Here is a 17,359-nt window from a genome sequence, read left to right as displayed (position 1 = left end):
AAGCAGACAACCCACCCCCTGATTTTATCCCTGTCGCCAGGAAGAGCAGAAAGGGAAAAATCCTATGAAAAACCCCACCAATTCATTCCCCACTCATCAAAACAGCTTTGAAGTTCTAATCAACCATGATCCTTTCGAAAACCCGCTGAAATCCCAAGCCCCCCTAGCTCAAGATCCACCCGGGCAGCCGCAACCATCCAACCCTTCATCCACCTCCACCCCTAGCCCGGACCATTCCCATTCCGAGGAGCAGCTTCAAGTCCCGCAACCCAACTCAGACCATAGCGATACAAGCCTTGCTCCTCTGCATACCCCTCCTGGCACAGAAACTCAGCCAAATCCGAGGCCCTCAACCGCTCCCACCAATCCTCTGGAAGAAATTCTGGGTGACCTGGATCTCCAGGAGGTCAATGAGCAATGGTCCAAAGAGGGGGTGAACGCCATCCCCCAGGAACACCTGGAGAAAATTGAGATGGCATACTTGCAGTTAGAATATCTGAATCAGAATGCAGCTAAAAAGCAATGGGGAGAAAGCAGCCAAACAGGCATCCAAGAAAACCTAGACCTAGACCAATACAAGCCGAAAGGTCCAGGAAGAAAACGGGGAAGAAAATCGACAAAGCAACAATTACAAGAACTCGGCAGGCGCCTAATAAATGAAGGAAAGATGAGGGCTCTGGTCCTAGCTACACCAAAGGTTTCTCAATGAAGATAACAACATGGAACATCAGAGGGCTGAATGGCCCCTCCAAAAGATGAATCCTTAAAAACCGTCTTTTCACGCAATCTCCAGACTTGGTCTTACTACAAGAATCCAAATGCTCAGCCAACGGCATAGAAACGCTCAAGAAGCTATTTGCAAAAGGCTTCCAATGCACAAGCACAAAAGCCATTGGGCAAGCAGGAGGGCTCCTAATATTCTGGAACAAAAGCAAGTTCTTTCTGCAGAATGCACTATCCACAAAGCATTCGCTATCAGTGATCTTCAACATGCCAGAGTCCCAACAAACGATATGCATCACCAATGTGTATGGACCTCAGCGAATTCAGGAGAAGCTCAAGATGCTGGAAGACTTGAACGAAATCAGAAATCACCATGGGGCCAACCACTGGATCCTAGGTGGAGATTTCAACATGATCACCAACCTAGCAGAGAAGAAAGGGGGTCTAAGAAGATTAGATAGAGATGCGGAAGCTTTCACCACTTTCATAGCAGCATCTAAACTCATTGATGTTCCCACAGTCAATGGTCTACACACATGGAATAATAAGCAGGGGGGAAATCGACAGGTCGCATCAAGGCTCGATAGGTTCCTCATATCGGAATCCATCATGCTCCAGAATCTAGACATGGAAGCCAACATTCTGCCCATTGGTGGTTCAGATCACTGGCCAGTTCAGCTGCACTTCACCAATATGATAAAGCCCCAAAACCGCCCTTTTAGGTTCGAAAAATTCTGGACAGACCACCCAACCTTCATGCAAAATATACAAAGTTGGTGGACCCAAACCTCTGTTAAGAGCGACAACATCATGTACATATTTCAGCAAAAGCTCAAGAGCATTAAAACAAAGCTCAAATGCTGGAACAAGAACACTTTTGGTAACATTTTTCAAGCCAAAAAAGAGCTAGAGGAAAAAATGGCAGACCTCCAGCAATCAATGATCAAGGATGGGCCTAACGAGGACAGACTAGCTCAGGAATCAAACCTCCAAAAGCAATGGGAAGAAAGGTTAAGACAAGAAGAGCTGCTATGGAAACAAAAATCGCGGGTGCAGTGGCTAAAGCATGGGGAGCGAAACACAAGCTTCTTCCATAAATCAACCATCCAGCACAGAGCCATCAATCGCATTCTATCTCTCAAAAAGGATGATGGTGCCAAAGTCTCAACCAGAGAGCAAATAGGATCAGAGCTAAATCTATACTTTCAATCATTGCTCTCTGAGCCCAATCAAGATAGAACCCAAGCTATCAACAAAATCACCAGTGCTATTCCCCCCCTAGTAACAGAGGAGCAAAACTCCCTCCTCTTAAGAGAATTCACTGAGCAGGAGATCGAAGATGTCGTATTCACCATGGCCTCTGACAAAGCCCCTGGACCAGATGGCTTTACAATAGAATTCTTCAAAGCCTGCTGGCACATTATCAAAGCTGACCTTATCAATCTGATAAAGAACTTCCACAGAACCAAGAGAGTGCTGCCAGCTATCAATGCTACCTTCCTCACCCTCATCCCCAAATCTAATCATGCTGATTCTCCTGACAAATTCAGACCTATAGCACTTTGCAACGTCATCTATAAAATCCTCTCAAAATTGATGGCCACCAGACTTAAACCCATCCTTCCCTCAATCATTTCTCATGAGCAGTCTGGATATGTTGAAGGAAGACAGATAACTGACAGCATCATTCTCAACCAGGAGGTGCTGCATTCTATAAAATCTCGAAAAATCCCGGCCATGCTCATTCAACTTGACCTCTCCAAGGCCTTTGACAAAATCAGCTGGACATATATCAGAGAAATCCTCAAGGCTTTCGGCTTTAGTCAGATTTGGATAAAATGGGTAATGGAAATGGTCTCAGGAGCCTTCTTCTCAATAATGTTGAACGGAGGCCCCTTACAACCATTCAGACCATCCAGAGGCATACGACAAGGGGATCCTTTGTCACCTTTTCTCTTTGTCATCATGGCAGAGGGCCTAGGAAGATCCCTATCCCAAGCGGTCCAAACAAATCAGCTCAAAGGCATCAAAGCGGCGCAGCAGGGACCTACAGTGACGCATCAGCAATTTGTCGACGATACAATGCTGATGGGAGCCCCCACAGTGAAGGAAGCTCGAACCTTCAACAAGGTGCTAAATACTTTCACGGAAGCCTCAGGTATGGAGATCAATCTAGCTAAATCCAAATTATTTTTCTTCAACACTTCTCTTCCTGTGCAGAGAAATCTCAGCAATATTCTCAAGATTCAGAGGAACTCCCTTCCAACCAAATACCTCGGCATACCTCTCTCAGAATACGCCCCCAAAGCTGCAAATTGGGAAGATCTCCTCAACAAAATGAAATCCAGACTAAGCAGCTGGACTCATCGAGCCCTAAACATGGCCAGCAGAATGGTACTGGTGAAATCAGTGCTTCAAACAATGCCGGCCTATATGCTCTCAGCCCTCGCAGCACCCAAATCAGTCTACAAATCCATTCGAAACATCCAGCGGTCCTTCCTCTGGAACGGAGATTCAAAGAAGCGCAAATGGGCCCTCCTCAAATGGACAGACATTTGCAAACCAAAGCTGGCAGGAGGTCTGGGCCTAAGAGATCCTGAAATCCTTAGCAAGGCTATTGCAGCAAAAATATGGTGGAGATGGGTAGAGAATCCTAATTCCCTCTGGGGAACATTGTGGAAAGCAAAGTACACAAATCAAATACAGGACAAAGATCTCATCAGACTCACAGGCAACACTCAAGGCTCTCCCCTCTGGAACAAAGTATGGGAAAATCGACACATAGTTCAACAGCATTGCTTCTGGGAAGTGCACCAAGGCAACACTACCCTATTTTGGGAGGATGCCTGGCAGCAACTCCATCCTCTGGACCACCCAGATTGGACTACACTCAAAAATGAAATGCAAGGGGCAGGGCTAATAAAGGTAGCAGATTACTGGCAACTTCAAACAGTGCCCACAACCTGGCAAAAATGGCTAGCCAAAGATCAATGGCCAACCCAAAACAACAATGGAAACATCGAACAGCTCCTTCAACAGCTAGAACAGCGCAGAATCCTCACCTCAACCAGGGAAGACATCCTGCGATGGGGAAACAATTCAAAAGGAACTTTCAATCTAAAGGAAGCATATAAAATTAGCGCTGCTTCACCAGACTGGCAACCGGACCCCAGATGGCACGCCCTATGGAACAGAGGCAATTGGCCCAAAATAACTCTGTTCTCCTGGCTCGTCATGCACAACAAAGCGCTCACATGGAACAATCTACAGCGACGGGGCTTCATCGGACCCTCCAGATGCGCCCTTTGCGAGAATGAAAATGAAACGCTCAACCACATTCTCAATACATGCCCCATAGCCTGCGCGCTGTGGGATGATATGGCTTTTATCTTCAGGAAAACCGACAGAAATAGAGACTCGATCGGTCTTACCTTGAGCAATTGGCGAATAACCATGTCCAACAATAATCTGATCAACAGAGCATGGAACCTTATTCCGGGAGCTGTGGTCTGGATCCTATGGAAAGAGCGCAATGCTCGAATATTTAAAAACTCTGCGATGACAGTGGACAGGTTAATGGAAAAATCAAGGCAGTTAATAACAGAAACAATCCACGCCATGGACATAAAGACATAAAGTAGCAAGAGGGGAACCTGTCTCCAAAGGACCATAGGATTATCCAACTCCTCAAACTCCAAGCCCGGACTAATCACACAGGCAGGAACCAGACCACGCAAGCGGTGAAGCGGGACAAATGGGGAACACCGCCATTTCCAGCGTTCAAACTAAACTTCGATGGCGCGTCAAAGCAAAACCCGGGAAAAGCCGGGTACGGCGGAGCAATCAGGGACCATCTGGGGAACATCCAGCTCATCTACCATGGCAATCTGGGAAATAACACCAATAACGCTGCAGAACTGATTGCTCTCATCAAAGGCATCACCCTGGCTGACCAATACAAATTCCTACCCCTGATAGTGGAAGGAGACTCGGAGATAATCATCAAGATGATGAGGAAACTTCAAAATGGCAAGCAGGTGGACAAGATCACACCCAGCTGGAGGCTCTCGGCAATTCTGAAGGATCTGCAAGTCCATCTCACCAACATTCAAGGCATCACCTTTCAAGCAGTCAGAAGAACTGCAAACAAGTTGGCCGACACCATAGCCAATGCGGGCGTTCAGTCCAACGGTGAAGACTATCATATCCTCTGGCAAGACCTGAAGGAGGGGGAACTCAGAGAGAAATGCTATACCATAAACAGGGCAGACCAGCAAGCTTAGCGAAAGCCAGGTTACGTGGATTCTTCCAAATATCCTTTCATTGACATCTGTCTAAGTTGTAAGAGATCCACACAAAAAAAAAAGAGAGGAGAGAATGAAATCAGAGACTAGACCTACTAGCTTTTCAAAGGTAGACATAGGGAGGTCCCATCGACTCCCACTCTGCATCATGTATTCTATTTGTATTTTATTAATTTAAAGCCTCGCTGAACCTTACAAACAAAAAAAAACAATGGAAGGCCTAACTAAGTAGGGGAATAAGAAATAAATCAACAATGCAACAAACAAGTGATGCAACAATCGATCTCCTCAACTTCACTATTCCAATCAAAATTAAAATCCTATATGCAATGCAAATAACTGTTTTTCTTTTCTTTTCTTTTAATGTTTCAAGTGAAAAGAAACATATGAATGCAACTTGATTGCTGACAAAAGGAAACCACATAGACTTTAATTGTAATGTAAAAGTTACTTTTCAAATTCAACAATCAATCTATGCATAAAAACTTGAATTGATAAGAGGAAAGAGAGAATGAAACAAAATATTATAAAAAAGGTGATGACACTCAAAAGTGATTACCACTCATACATAATTTAGCCCCCCCTTAGTGATTAAGGGGGGTTTTTTTTGCAAAAATGAAAGAAAAAAACACTCAAAAAATTGTTAAGAAACTGAATCAAATCTATGAATAATGACCAAAGGAAAATTCACTCAATTTCACACAAAACAAAGTGTTGTATTGGCTTCTCAGATACCAAGACACACTCAGGGACATAAGCAGAACTAGTTGGAACAAAGCTAATTAGAGAGAAAATCACAAAAAGGTAATTTTTTGCATGAAACAGGGGCTAGCGCAGGTGTATATAGGCTACCGGTTCTCTGCAACGTAGGTTCAAGGAAGTGTAGGGTGCTCTGCGATGCTTTTTTATTAGACCAAGGGGTGTGATGATCAAGGAAAACAGACTTTCCAACACAAAAAATCAAATGCAACTCAATGAAAGATCTACCTAGGGTCAATTCAAACTAAGTGAGGTGTTGGAGGTTTGTTCAAGAGGTGTAACAAGGGCTAAAGTCAAGGAAACCACTAAGGGAATGAATCGGTCCCCATTAGAGTCACGAATTTGTTATACAGAATCTACAACTATGGACAGAATTATCTTCCCTAGACCTTAGAGTGGCCTAGTCTAGAACAATAGAAAGAAAATAATATAAAGTTCCCCTTAGAGAAATTGGAGAATGGAAAGACGCTTACTTGTGATTCATCACAAGTTATTCTCTCCTCTTGGCTTGTATGCTCCAACTGTAGCTTCAGTCACTATAATTAAAACCTGCACAAACAAACAACACAAGCCAAATATCTACGACATCTATGTAGCATTATCCAATCACTCTATTCAATGGATCGGCATAGCATTGAAATATATGAATGTAAACATAGCAGAACTGTTTTGGAGAATTTGGTATCTACGGATAAATACTAATTCCCTAGATAAGTAGCCATATATAGAACAACAGTTTAAAGCACTTTAGCCTTTTCCTATCAACAATAGATAAGAAAAAGAAGATGAGAATACCTACTTGTAGTTCTGTTTTCCTCTTGTCTCCTTTGTATCGATCCTGTCGCTCCTTCTTGTACTTAACACACTTGAGAAGTACCTGTAAGCACAAATAGAAGACAAAGAACCGATCAAAGAAAAAGATCTATTGAATACAAGTGAATGGGATCGGATACATTTCACACATATAAGCATTATATAACAATATAAACATATGGGAGAAAGGTTCAAATACTTTATTGAATAGAAGAAGGAATTACAACCATTGTGTCTGATTCAAAGTCATTCCTCTAGCTTGGATCCCATCCACATCACATCAAAATCATGACAAACTTGTAGCATTACAATACTTTCTTCAAAGCCAATTCTCATAGCAACATTATCTCCTTACAATTCAACATAGTCCAACCCCTGATCTCTTAGATGAGTGGTCAATTTATAGGAAGATGGAGGAGGTTTTGTCATAAATGGTGGTATTGAATGGCCTTCCATACTTAGAATTAGTTCCATGGACGAAGGGATGAGAGGATAGGATGCATCTTAACTCATTCCTCATCCATTTTCGAGTTCATAGGAGCTGATAAGTGAGGGAACCTTCTAGATGACTCCAAAAGATAAGAATATTCCCCAAACCCTATGTGAATTTCGCTCAAACTCACCCAATGCAGGTGAAAGGAGGCATAAGTGCTCTGCAGAGCACCCTGGCATGGACTCAACTACTCTGCAGCGCACCCTTACATGGGCCTACCTGTGCTGGTCCCTCTAGAGGTCATTTCAAGATGTCTTCATGTCATGAAATTATCTAGGAAGGAGGCATTCAAAAGGGTGACTTATTTAGGGCATGTAGCAACTAAAATTAGGGTTTGATGAGCCCTAAAACACTGATCTAGATGATGGGAGTGATGTGTCCAAATGGATCTGTAACAGCTGCCCCTTAAAGCATGAAGTTGAAAAATGTCAATGTCAAATGAAATGCTTTACGATGTGATGAGGAGTTTTCGAAGTGGAAGGTGACCTGCATCAATTACAATACATATATCATGATATTTTGTATTTTACATGAATTGATGAGGGAAGGCATACCCATGCTCAGCTTATAAACTTTCATTACATGTACATAAACAATCATCTATAGATATAGACCCATGATCGGAATGACCATCAATGTAAAGCCATTGTACATATGATTTAGTACTCCTGAAATCACAGCCCAGATGAATGAAACTAGATCTGGGGTCTTCTATCTCGTTCAATCATTCACTCAAGTACGAGTCTAACCATGTGAATATGTGATCTGAAGTCGAACATGGGAAGACACCATCTAATTACCAGCCAATGCTGTAAGTTGTAACAAACGCGAGAGAAATCACCGATAATGATATTGATCCTCAAGGTACTATAGTACATTATGCATAGTGTTAATGGATGATTTGATGTTGAACACCACACAAAGTCTTTCGGTTGAAGGCCATTGATCTCAACCTATCACCGGAAGTGAGAAACCTGCCATTGATGTATGCAAGCCTCAAGGTAATGGAAGGGTGTTTCTACGTCAACTTCTTCGATAATGTGCTGATGTCGACAAGAAGCGACTGGTCGCAGGAGGGTCTTGATGTATCCCACATCAACGACACAAAACGAGTGTAGTGATTTTGGAGATGGATTTTGACTGATGACACAAAGTTCAGGGATGGCGGTCGTGAAAATGAAGGTTTATGGTATTGCAAAGGATGAATTTTGACTGGATGACTTCTCTTGAACATGTCGACAACACTAAAATGAATTGGTAACATTGACCCAAAACAAAGTGATGGATGGCATGATAGACTAATGGTATGATAACCATCAAGTTGATAACCCAACCCAAATAGTCACGGTAATGGAGTGAAAGTGTCATGTTCAACAGTGACCTACTACCATAAAGTGGTTTTCCCCTTTTTCCCATTTTCCCCAGTCATTGCTGACCAGTACCTCTTTATTTTTATCAAGCTTGAGGAGGATAACATATGCTTGTTGTATAATTCCACCCTTCGGGTGAATCCATTGCTATGTGATGTTTTAATGAGTCTAGTGAAGGTGAAACTCAGTCTTGTCTAGATGGACAAGTTTGTCGCTATTTGATGTTTTAACGAGTTTAACAACAAAGATAACTCGGTCCTTTTCATGTTTAAAGAGTTTGAAAAGGGACAAAAAGAAAACTCCACAAGTTCTTTTTCATAAATTAATCTCTCAAGCCCGAAAAAGCATAAAACAATATGAGAGAGATGTTGTTTCCAATCCGTTAACGAGCTGAAAAGGACAAACACTCAGCAATATTTTCATGTTTAGAGAGTCTGAAAAGAGATTAAAGAGGACTCCAAGGGGCCTCCTTTTTTGTTTTTAACAGAGCTCGAAAAAAATATAAAAGTATGCTTTATGGTCAAAGGTACAATTTACAATCGAGCATGTCAAATTCTGTAAGTCAGCTGTAAAACTTGCTCAAAACATCACCAAATGGATTAAAAATACCTGTTTCATAGGAAAAAATAGGAAAATACTAATGTTTACTCGATTAATGAACATGAAATAAACATAAAACAAGTTTTTACCATGACATTTTTACTATTTGGATCTTACCATTTAGTGTTGCGCTCTGGACTAGTTTTTTACCTCGAACTTCATCAGCTGATTGTGAGAGATTCTGTGGACCATTTCTCGTGCCGTCCAGACCAAGTAGGAGATCTACCCCTCCTCTTTCTTTTCAGGTCATTCTTTTGTCATTTCATGCAAGTTTTAGGGTTTTTTGGGGCCTCTGGGGTTTCATTTTCTTGCCCTGGGATCAGCACAGGCTTTCACATCAAAAACTGCACTAAAGAGCACCCAGATAGAAGTTTTCCTGCTCTACAGTGCACTATCTCTATGCCTAGGCTACACTGGGTTAGTTTCCCAAATTTGTTTTAGTTGTTTGCTCCAAAATTTGACCTATTTTTTGCATGGAAAGGATCCTAACTAAGCTTATGATTGTGTTTCAGGCTTTCATCGGATTAGAATGTCAATTACATGGTGAGAAAGAGAGCATGAAGAACAAGACATGGTTGCCCTAAACAATCTAGGTACAGTTGAGGCCCTCAAGAACTGTGGGTTACTCAAATACTTCAAGTTGTCTAGAATGAGGCAACAAATAGAACTATTGCAATTCCTTGTTCATGCATGGGATCCGACAGATCAGACATTTCACATAAGGGATAAGATGGTCCCTATTACCATTGATGATATTTACTTTCTTACTAGACTGTCGAGGAAAGGTGCCCCCATCTCACTTTCTGGATTTTCCCGTGGAGGTGAATCGGTGAGGGATTACATTCAACAGTTTTTTCGACCAGGTACATAGCCTAGCAAGCATGGGAAAATAAATATCTGGGATGTAGGTGATTTGCCTTTGAGAACGATCCTCTTCACAATCACAAAATTGGTTGGCAGTGTGACACTACATCAAGTGAACAAATCATATATGCTATATGCACTTGAGTGTCTAGAGCCAAAGGTATTCAACTGGTGCGAGGTTGTGCTTTCTTCACTAAAAGAACAACTGACCAAGGTAAAAAGTGGTAAGAAGAAGAAATTTTTCTATGGTTCGATCTTAATCATTTTTACCTTAGAGAGAATCCCATTGATGCAACCAAAACATGTATCACTGGGTGTAGCTGGTCCTAGAGATCCACGTATGTAGAGGTGGGTTGAATTGATGGCTCGACATGCGGGTCAGTCAACAATCATTTTTTCCACTGCATTCTTCAGTTGGCTCAATCAACAACATCTCATCATCGAGGAGCATCCATACTCAAGGATGGATTTCTGTGGAGATCCAGATTTGATTCTACCAGTTGGAGCACAATGGGGTGCTATAGGTAAATTGTTTGACCAAAGTGTTTTTTTATTTTTCAAGTTTCTACATGTTTTTGTGCTTTTAATTTTTCCAAGACTAAACTAAAATCATTCTCATGCATGCAGATGTGGGTACTGTTCGACTTGTGGGGCACCAACAGGGTGTAAGTGGGCCAGCATAGAGAAACACTAGGAGAGCAGTTCTCCAGGACTTGGATTTGGCCGAAACCTTGGTAGAGTTGCAGGATCACATAGAGGGATTAACCCTTGGTATTCTAGATGTCCAGATCAAGGAGTTACCTATGAGGTTACAACGCCATATTATTGGTGTTCCTAGCAGCTGGGCAAGGCTTTTGCGCATGATAGCACAGGCTATGACATGTTATCATGAGCACCACTAGATCTACTTAGGATGTTTTGCATGCATTTTGAGTTTTTTGGGTCAGATGACCAAACGTGTCTTGGACACAAATTTTGTAAAAACTTTTAAAACACCTATCTATTTTACTTTCAGAGTTTTCTATGGTTATGTGCAATCCTATTCAACTGATGATGTGAATTGAAAATATTACTTTTACATATGTCGCAAATGTCTGTTTAACAGATAATTCCAAAGTTTTCTATGGTTATGTGCAATCCTATTCAACTGATGATGTGAATTGAAAATATTACTTTTACATATGTCGCAAATGTCTATTTAACACATAATTTGCTAGAGAATCAGTTAATGTGTTAAAGTTTCTAGAAATATGTTGATATTGAATGTATTCAAAATTCCTTTCCAAAATACAAACTCTAAGGAACATACGAAAAATTGTTGGATTTCGGACAGTATAAATGTTTGTTAGTTGTAGTACAACGAGTTGTGAGTCCAGCCTAATGGTGATTCGGTGAATTCCAAGTGAAATGGCATCAGAGAGAAGTTCAATCAATGCGTTATACTCAGCGATGTTGTTCATCGATTAATTGATACAAATCCCTTGAAAACTCACTAACTCGCCACTTGGAGCGAAAATAGCCCATGTTGCAGAAGATAGGTTTTGCATACTATGACTAGCACCATCGGCGTAACCAACAAATGGTTTCGAAGATTCTAACATCTGCAAAAAATGCAAAGTGGATTACTAACCAGATAAAAAACTCTAAAAGACACACACTGACACACACACATGCAATGAAAGCATATGTACAATGATTTTTACTACACTTAATAAAGCATAGTAATGTTTGAGGTACAGCCTGTTTCAGGGCTGTGATAATGGAATCCCATCATAATCTACTAACTCGTAGGTACCTTTTGCCAAAACACACTTGACAATATAAGGACCCATCCACATTGGTTCAAATTTCCCTGCTCCAAGTTTATCAGCTTCCTGATCGTAAAGAAAGACCAGGTCTCCTTCTGAGAAGATGCAAGGCTTGACATTTCTATCATATTGCGCCTTGATTCATTTCTTATGTGCTTCGTTAGCCAATGCAGCATCATGACGAGTTTCATCCAGATGGATTAATTCCAAGAAACGCGCTTCTTCTTCAGAAGTGTCAGGTAACAGGTCAATCACGAGTTTGAGAGATGAAATTTCGCATTGTATCGGTAAGATTGCTTCTAAACCATACACCAACTGAAAGGGTGTGAATCCAGTTGTGTTTCTCACTGAGGTTTGATATTCCCACAAGGCAGAGTACATGATTAAATTCCAGTTTCATTTATGAACCCCTATCATTCTTTGCAACATTTGCTTCAGGACTTTGTTGATGGCCTCAACTTGTCCATTCGCTTGTGGGTAATAAGGGGTAGAACTATCATGTGACAGTCCTAACTTAGCAGTCAACTCAGCCATCATGTGATTGCGAAAATGCGACCCATGATCTATAACTATGGCTTGTGGTACACCAAACCGAGCAACCACATGGTTAAAAAATAAAAGAGCAACTGTTTCACCACTGTTGTTTAATGTTGGCATCACCTCAGCCCATTTGGTAAAATAGTCAACAGCGACTATAATATACCCATGCCCCTCGGCCGAGGTGGGGTTACATGTCATGAAGTCAATGCCCCATTTGGTGAATGGTCCAACAGCAACGACTGGATGCAATGGTGCAGGTGGTAATCTAGTTTTTTGGTCATAAATTTAGCATGCGTGACAGCTTCTAACAGCAGTAATACAATTTTTGAAAATAGTTGGCCAAAAGTAATCGGCACAGAGAATTCTCTATGTGGTAGCATATCTAGATAAGTTTCCACCACAAGCACCTAAATCACAATCATTCAATGCTTTCTCGGCTTCCTCATGTGCGAGGCACCTCCATAAAATCGTATTTATACCACGATGGTAAACAGTGTCGCCCATGATCATATAATCTTTGGCTTGGTATCGAATACATCGTTGTTGTGAGAAAGAGGTATCAGGCCAAAAAGTTTGTTTTTGGAGATAGATTAATATATCTCCATACCATGGGTCAGATGGAAATATGAGAAATAGAGACTCATCCAAAATCGATGGTTCAGATGTTGAATCAATGGAGGTCGAGGGAAGGTCACAAAGTAGCTCGACAAAAACGAGAGATTTCTTTGATTTGGACTTGATGAATTCCATATCAAACTCCTGCAAAATGACTATCCATTTTGAGTATTTTTCCCCAAGCAATTAACATGAAAAAATGTATGTAATAGGGTTGCAATCCGAAATGACAGTGGTCTTCCAGAGTAGGATATAATGGTGAAATCTTTGAACAGCATGCACAGCTGCCAAAGCTAGTTTCTTGACATAAGAGCACTTACTTTTTGTATCATTGAGATTGTGACTCAAATAATAAATCATATGTTCAATCCCATTTTTCTCTTGGACTAAAACCATGCCAATGGTTGTAGCTGCAGCGGCGAGATATAGGTAATAGTCGTTTTGATAATTCGAAGAATACATTAATGACGCTCTAATCAAGGTATCTTTAAAAGTGTCAAAGGAAGCTTGCGCAACCTGATCCCAATGGAAGGGTATCCCCTTTTTCAAAAGACGTGTAAAACCTTTAGCCATCTCAGTGTAATTGGGAATGAACCTCCTCATAAAGTTAGCCTTCCCTTGGAGTCTCTATAACTGTAAAATATTTGAAGGAGGCAAGTCAATAATTGCTTGAACCTTTAATGGATCGAGTTGAATTCCATCTTTAGACACTAGAAATACAAGCAGTCGACTAGAACCAACACAAAACACACATTTGTGTAGATTGAGTTGTATCTTGTAGTATCGGCACTGTAAAAATATTGCTCTCAAATGTTGCGGGTGATCAGTCCGCTTTCATGAATGAGCAGGTAAATCGTCAAGGTAAGGTTGAACAATGTGCTTGATGTCATGGAAGGCATAGTTCATTTCCCTCTGAAATGTAGCCCCTGCATTCTTCAAACTGAATGGGAGTTTCCTATATGCGAATGTGCCCCATGGACAAATAAAAGCAGTTTTAGATTGGTCCTGTGGGAAAATATTGATTTGATTGTAGCCGGAAAAACCATCCATAAATGAGAATATTTCACATCCGGCATATTCATCAATAATCTAGTCGATAAAAGAAGTAGGATAGTTTTCCTTTGGACATTCCTGATTTACATCCCTATAATCGACGCACACTCAAATTGTCCCTTGTTTCTTCATGACAGGAACAATTTCAGAAACCCAGTCAGTAAGAGGTACAGGGTAAATGAAGCCAGCACGCAAAATCTTTTAAACTTTTGCTTTAATGGCAAGCTTTCTTTGGATGAATAGGTCAAAGCCGTTGTTGTACTGGTTTAAAATCAGGGTACATTTTGATTTCGTGTTCAACAATACTAGAGTCAATGACTGGAATATCCTCATATGACCATGCAAATATATCTCGAAATTCATGAAAGAGAGTACTGTAACTATCAAGTTCTGATGGAGAACAATATTTTCTGACATGAATGTTTTCTACCATATTAGGCTTGGTACAAATATTAATAGAAATCGTTTCTTCAATATTTGACAGGTTTCGCTTGGAATCTACTGTGTCTATGAAAACTAAATTCGAAAGGAAATCAACAACTAAAGGGTGGTTTAGCTCATTTGAATAATCTTTGATGTCATCTGGAAGATGGAAACAATGATGATAATCTTCCCAAGGTTCTTCTCCTATCATCATTGATTGGACTATTCCTTCATCCATAGAAAATGTACGTGAAAAAGGATCCGAAGAAGTACCATATTCGAAGGAATGGTCTACCCATACAATTGGTGAAAGTGGATTTGGGTTTGTCGTACAAGGCAGAAAAAATTATTGCTATGCTAGCTCAATGGGGCTTAGTGGCATAACCTCAGTATTACTATCAACTTCATAATTGTTGGTAATCCTCCTTAAATCAAATGAAGTGGAGGAAACCATGTTGCAAGTCTCAACTCTTGCCACTTCCGCCAAATCAGATGGTGATGGTAGCGTAAAAGGTAGATGTTAGTGTCAGTCTTTGTAGCCTTCCCCTAGTGATCAAACATGCTCTTACAAAGTGATTTTAATATTTCAAGGTCAAATTTTGTCATTTCAGTGAGTCTTCAAGTAAAATTTGGTCACTAGGTATTAGGTCTAGGGTTTGCTTTTACTCCTTTCAAAATTGTCCAAATGTCGGTCCATGTCACCATTCAGCTGAGTGTACCATCATTCAGAGGGTTTTCATCATCATGTTAGGTTCCAATGGGTCATTTTACACCTTGTTCATGCTTTAGTTGTGCCTAAGTAAGGTTCATTTTCCTCTCCTAGGGTTTTGAAGGCAATTTCTCTTGGATGGTCAAATCATCAACAAAACTTGTATCCTAATGTTCATACACCTTCCCCTATCCTTAATGTATCTTATTAAACACTTCCCATCACTGATATCCCTCAAATTCCTCATTTTCGCACAAACCCTAGTTTCTTGCTAAACTTGGCAATTTTCTAGGCTAGACCTGTGTTTTTCCATTTTGGACCCCTTCCCGTCACTCAATCTTTGAAATTAAACTTTCCACTATATCTTAACATTCCTCCCTACTTCCCAAAATTTTCTCAAGAATTTAGAAGCCCCTTATCCCCTTCATTTCGCTTCATTTCGACAAATCCCCTGTTCCACACATCGGGATAGGTTTTACTCCAATGATGTTTCTGAGCAATAAAAGATGAATTTGGGAAAACTGAGAGAGGTTTTTGTCTAAAATAGGCCAAGGAAGAAAAATATCCTTCACTTTTTACACAGGTGTCATGGTTTTAGAGAAATGTCAAAAATACAGTTGCCTCGGGAGAATTGATGCACCTCTGAAGTGACCTTGGGAAAATCAGGATTTCTTCTAGCTTGGTTTGCCAAATGATTTACATGATGAGTCAAACAATAACTAGACACAAATATCTTTCCAATGAGCTATCATGAGCTCAATTTGGAGTTGAGGAAGACCTTCAAACGTTGACTGCAATAGCACTCTGCCTTGAGGCAGCCTCATTTGGCACATTTTGACCAGTCTTGGGAGATTTGATTTTTGACAGGGAAAATGAACTCAAAATTGAAAACTTCCAGTTGGGTTGGAAAGTAGACTCAATAATATTTCGAACAAGCTATCCCATGCCCAATTTGGACACTTGGAAGACCTCCAAAAGTCTCCTGAAAAAAGAGTTATGCATTGGGTTTGCTGGCGCGACGCATTGGGTTTGGGGCGCGGCGCGTTGGGTTTGTGGCGCGGCGCATAGAGCTGCAAGTCATTTTCACCACAAATTCATCCATATTCTCAATTTTCTTGGTTTCCTTCGGTCCAAAGTAAGTCAAAAACTCTCCAAATGCCAATGAAAGTGTGTCTTAAGATGTTTATGATGATTTAGTGAAAAAATTTCAAAACCCTACCTCCTTACAATTTTTGTTCAAAACATGATTGCTTAGGGTTTGTAAATTTGTTTTTGTTGCCATCACTCCCTCGCTTTTTATTCCCTCACTTCTTTTCTATTTTCGTTAACCCATTTCACTATCCCCCATATCCCTAAATTCATTCACCCCTATCCCCAAACCCTATCCATATCCCTAAACCCTACTCACATCCCTAAAACTCTTACTCCCATCCCTAAACTCTGTTCACACATACATTTTTACACTCTCTTCCATACACACTACCCATTTCATTCCTCCACCATATTTTCACACTGTTATCCACAAAACCATCCATATACAACCACATTTTTCAAAACCAAAGGAAAACAATGGAACGACACAGTGATCATGGGTATGAGCAAGAGATTGAACATGACTAGGAATCTTGGCTTGAGAGGACAAACTTGCACTTGGGAAAGGATGCTAGAGAAGGCCAACAAGGAGAATACATTTTTGAGACATATGGCATATCATTACATGGCGAGAAACAAAGTTTGCAAGGCGAGAATCAAGAGCCTAAAGGAAAAATTGAAAAGGGCATCAAAGAGGCGCAAGGAGCATGATAGACTTCAGATATTGGCTGAGGCTTCCTTGGCCCAACGCAATTATTGATGGAGAATACTCAGCCCAAATCCCAAAAAAATTGGGGCACTTTTTTCTTTTTTGGAATTTTTGCTCAAAAAATAGGAATTTCTGCTCTATGCGCCGTGCCACTTGGCGCTCGCTTTTGATCGGAGCCTCCATATGACAAAAAATCAGCATTTTTGGATTTGGCATGGAAAAATATTCTTTCCTACCAATGGCCAAGAAATTTGGACAAGTTTTGAGCCCTCAAAAAGGTCAAAAACACTCAAAAAATGACCTTACTACCCCTATTTTGACACACAGGAAGAAGTGTTGGGAGAATTGAATTTTGGAGGGGAAAATGGAGGCAAAATTGAAAAATTCTACTTGGGTTGGAAAGTAGACAGGTAGACCTTTCCAACAAGCACACTTGGAGTGAATTTGGACACCGGGAAGGCCTTCAAAAGTGGCTCCAAACAGG

At 40.8% G+C, this 17,359-nt stretch overlaps 1 pseudogene; it reads left to right on the top strand.

Moving 5' to 3' along the window:
- The first annotated feature begins 472 nt into the window (after nucleotides 1-472).
- LOC149172281 (uncharacterized) overlaps nucleotides 473-17,359 on the top strand; it is a 36,631-nt pseudogene continuing 19,744 nt past the window's right edge.

The sequence above is a fragment of the Pinus tabuliformis genome, chromosome 4_2 (genome assembly GCF_031772625.1).
Source record: "Pinus tabuliformis cultivar Carrire ecotype Pingquan chromosome 4_2, CPIR1, whole genome shotgun sequence".
Classification (NCBI taxonomy): domain Eukaryota; kingdom Viridiplantae; phylum Streptophyta; class Pinopsida; order Pinales; family Pinaceae; genus Pinus; species Pinus tabuliformis.
The sequence above is the reverse complement of the archived record's forward strand: the minus strand, read 5'-3'. Positions and strand labels throughout refer to the sequence as shown.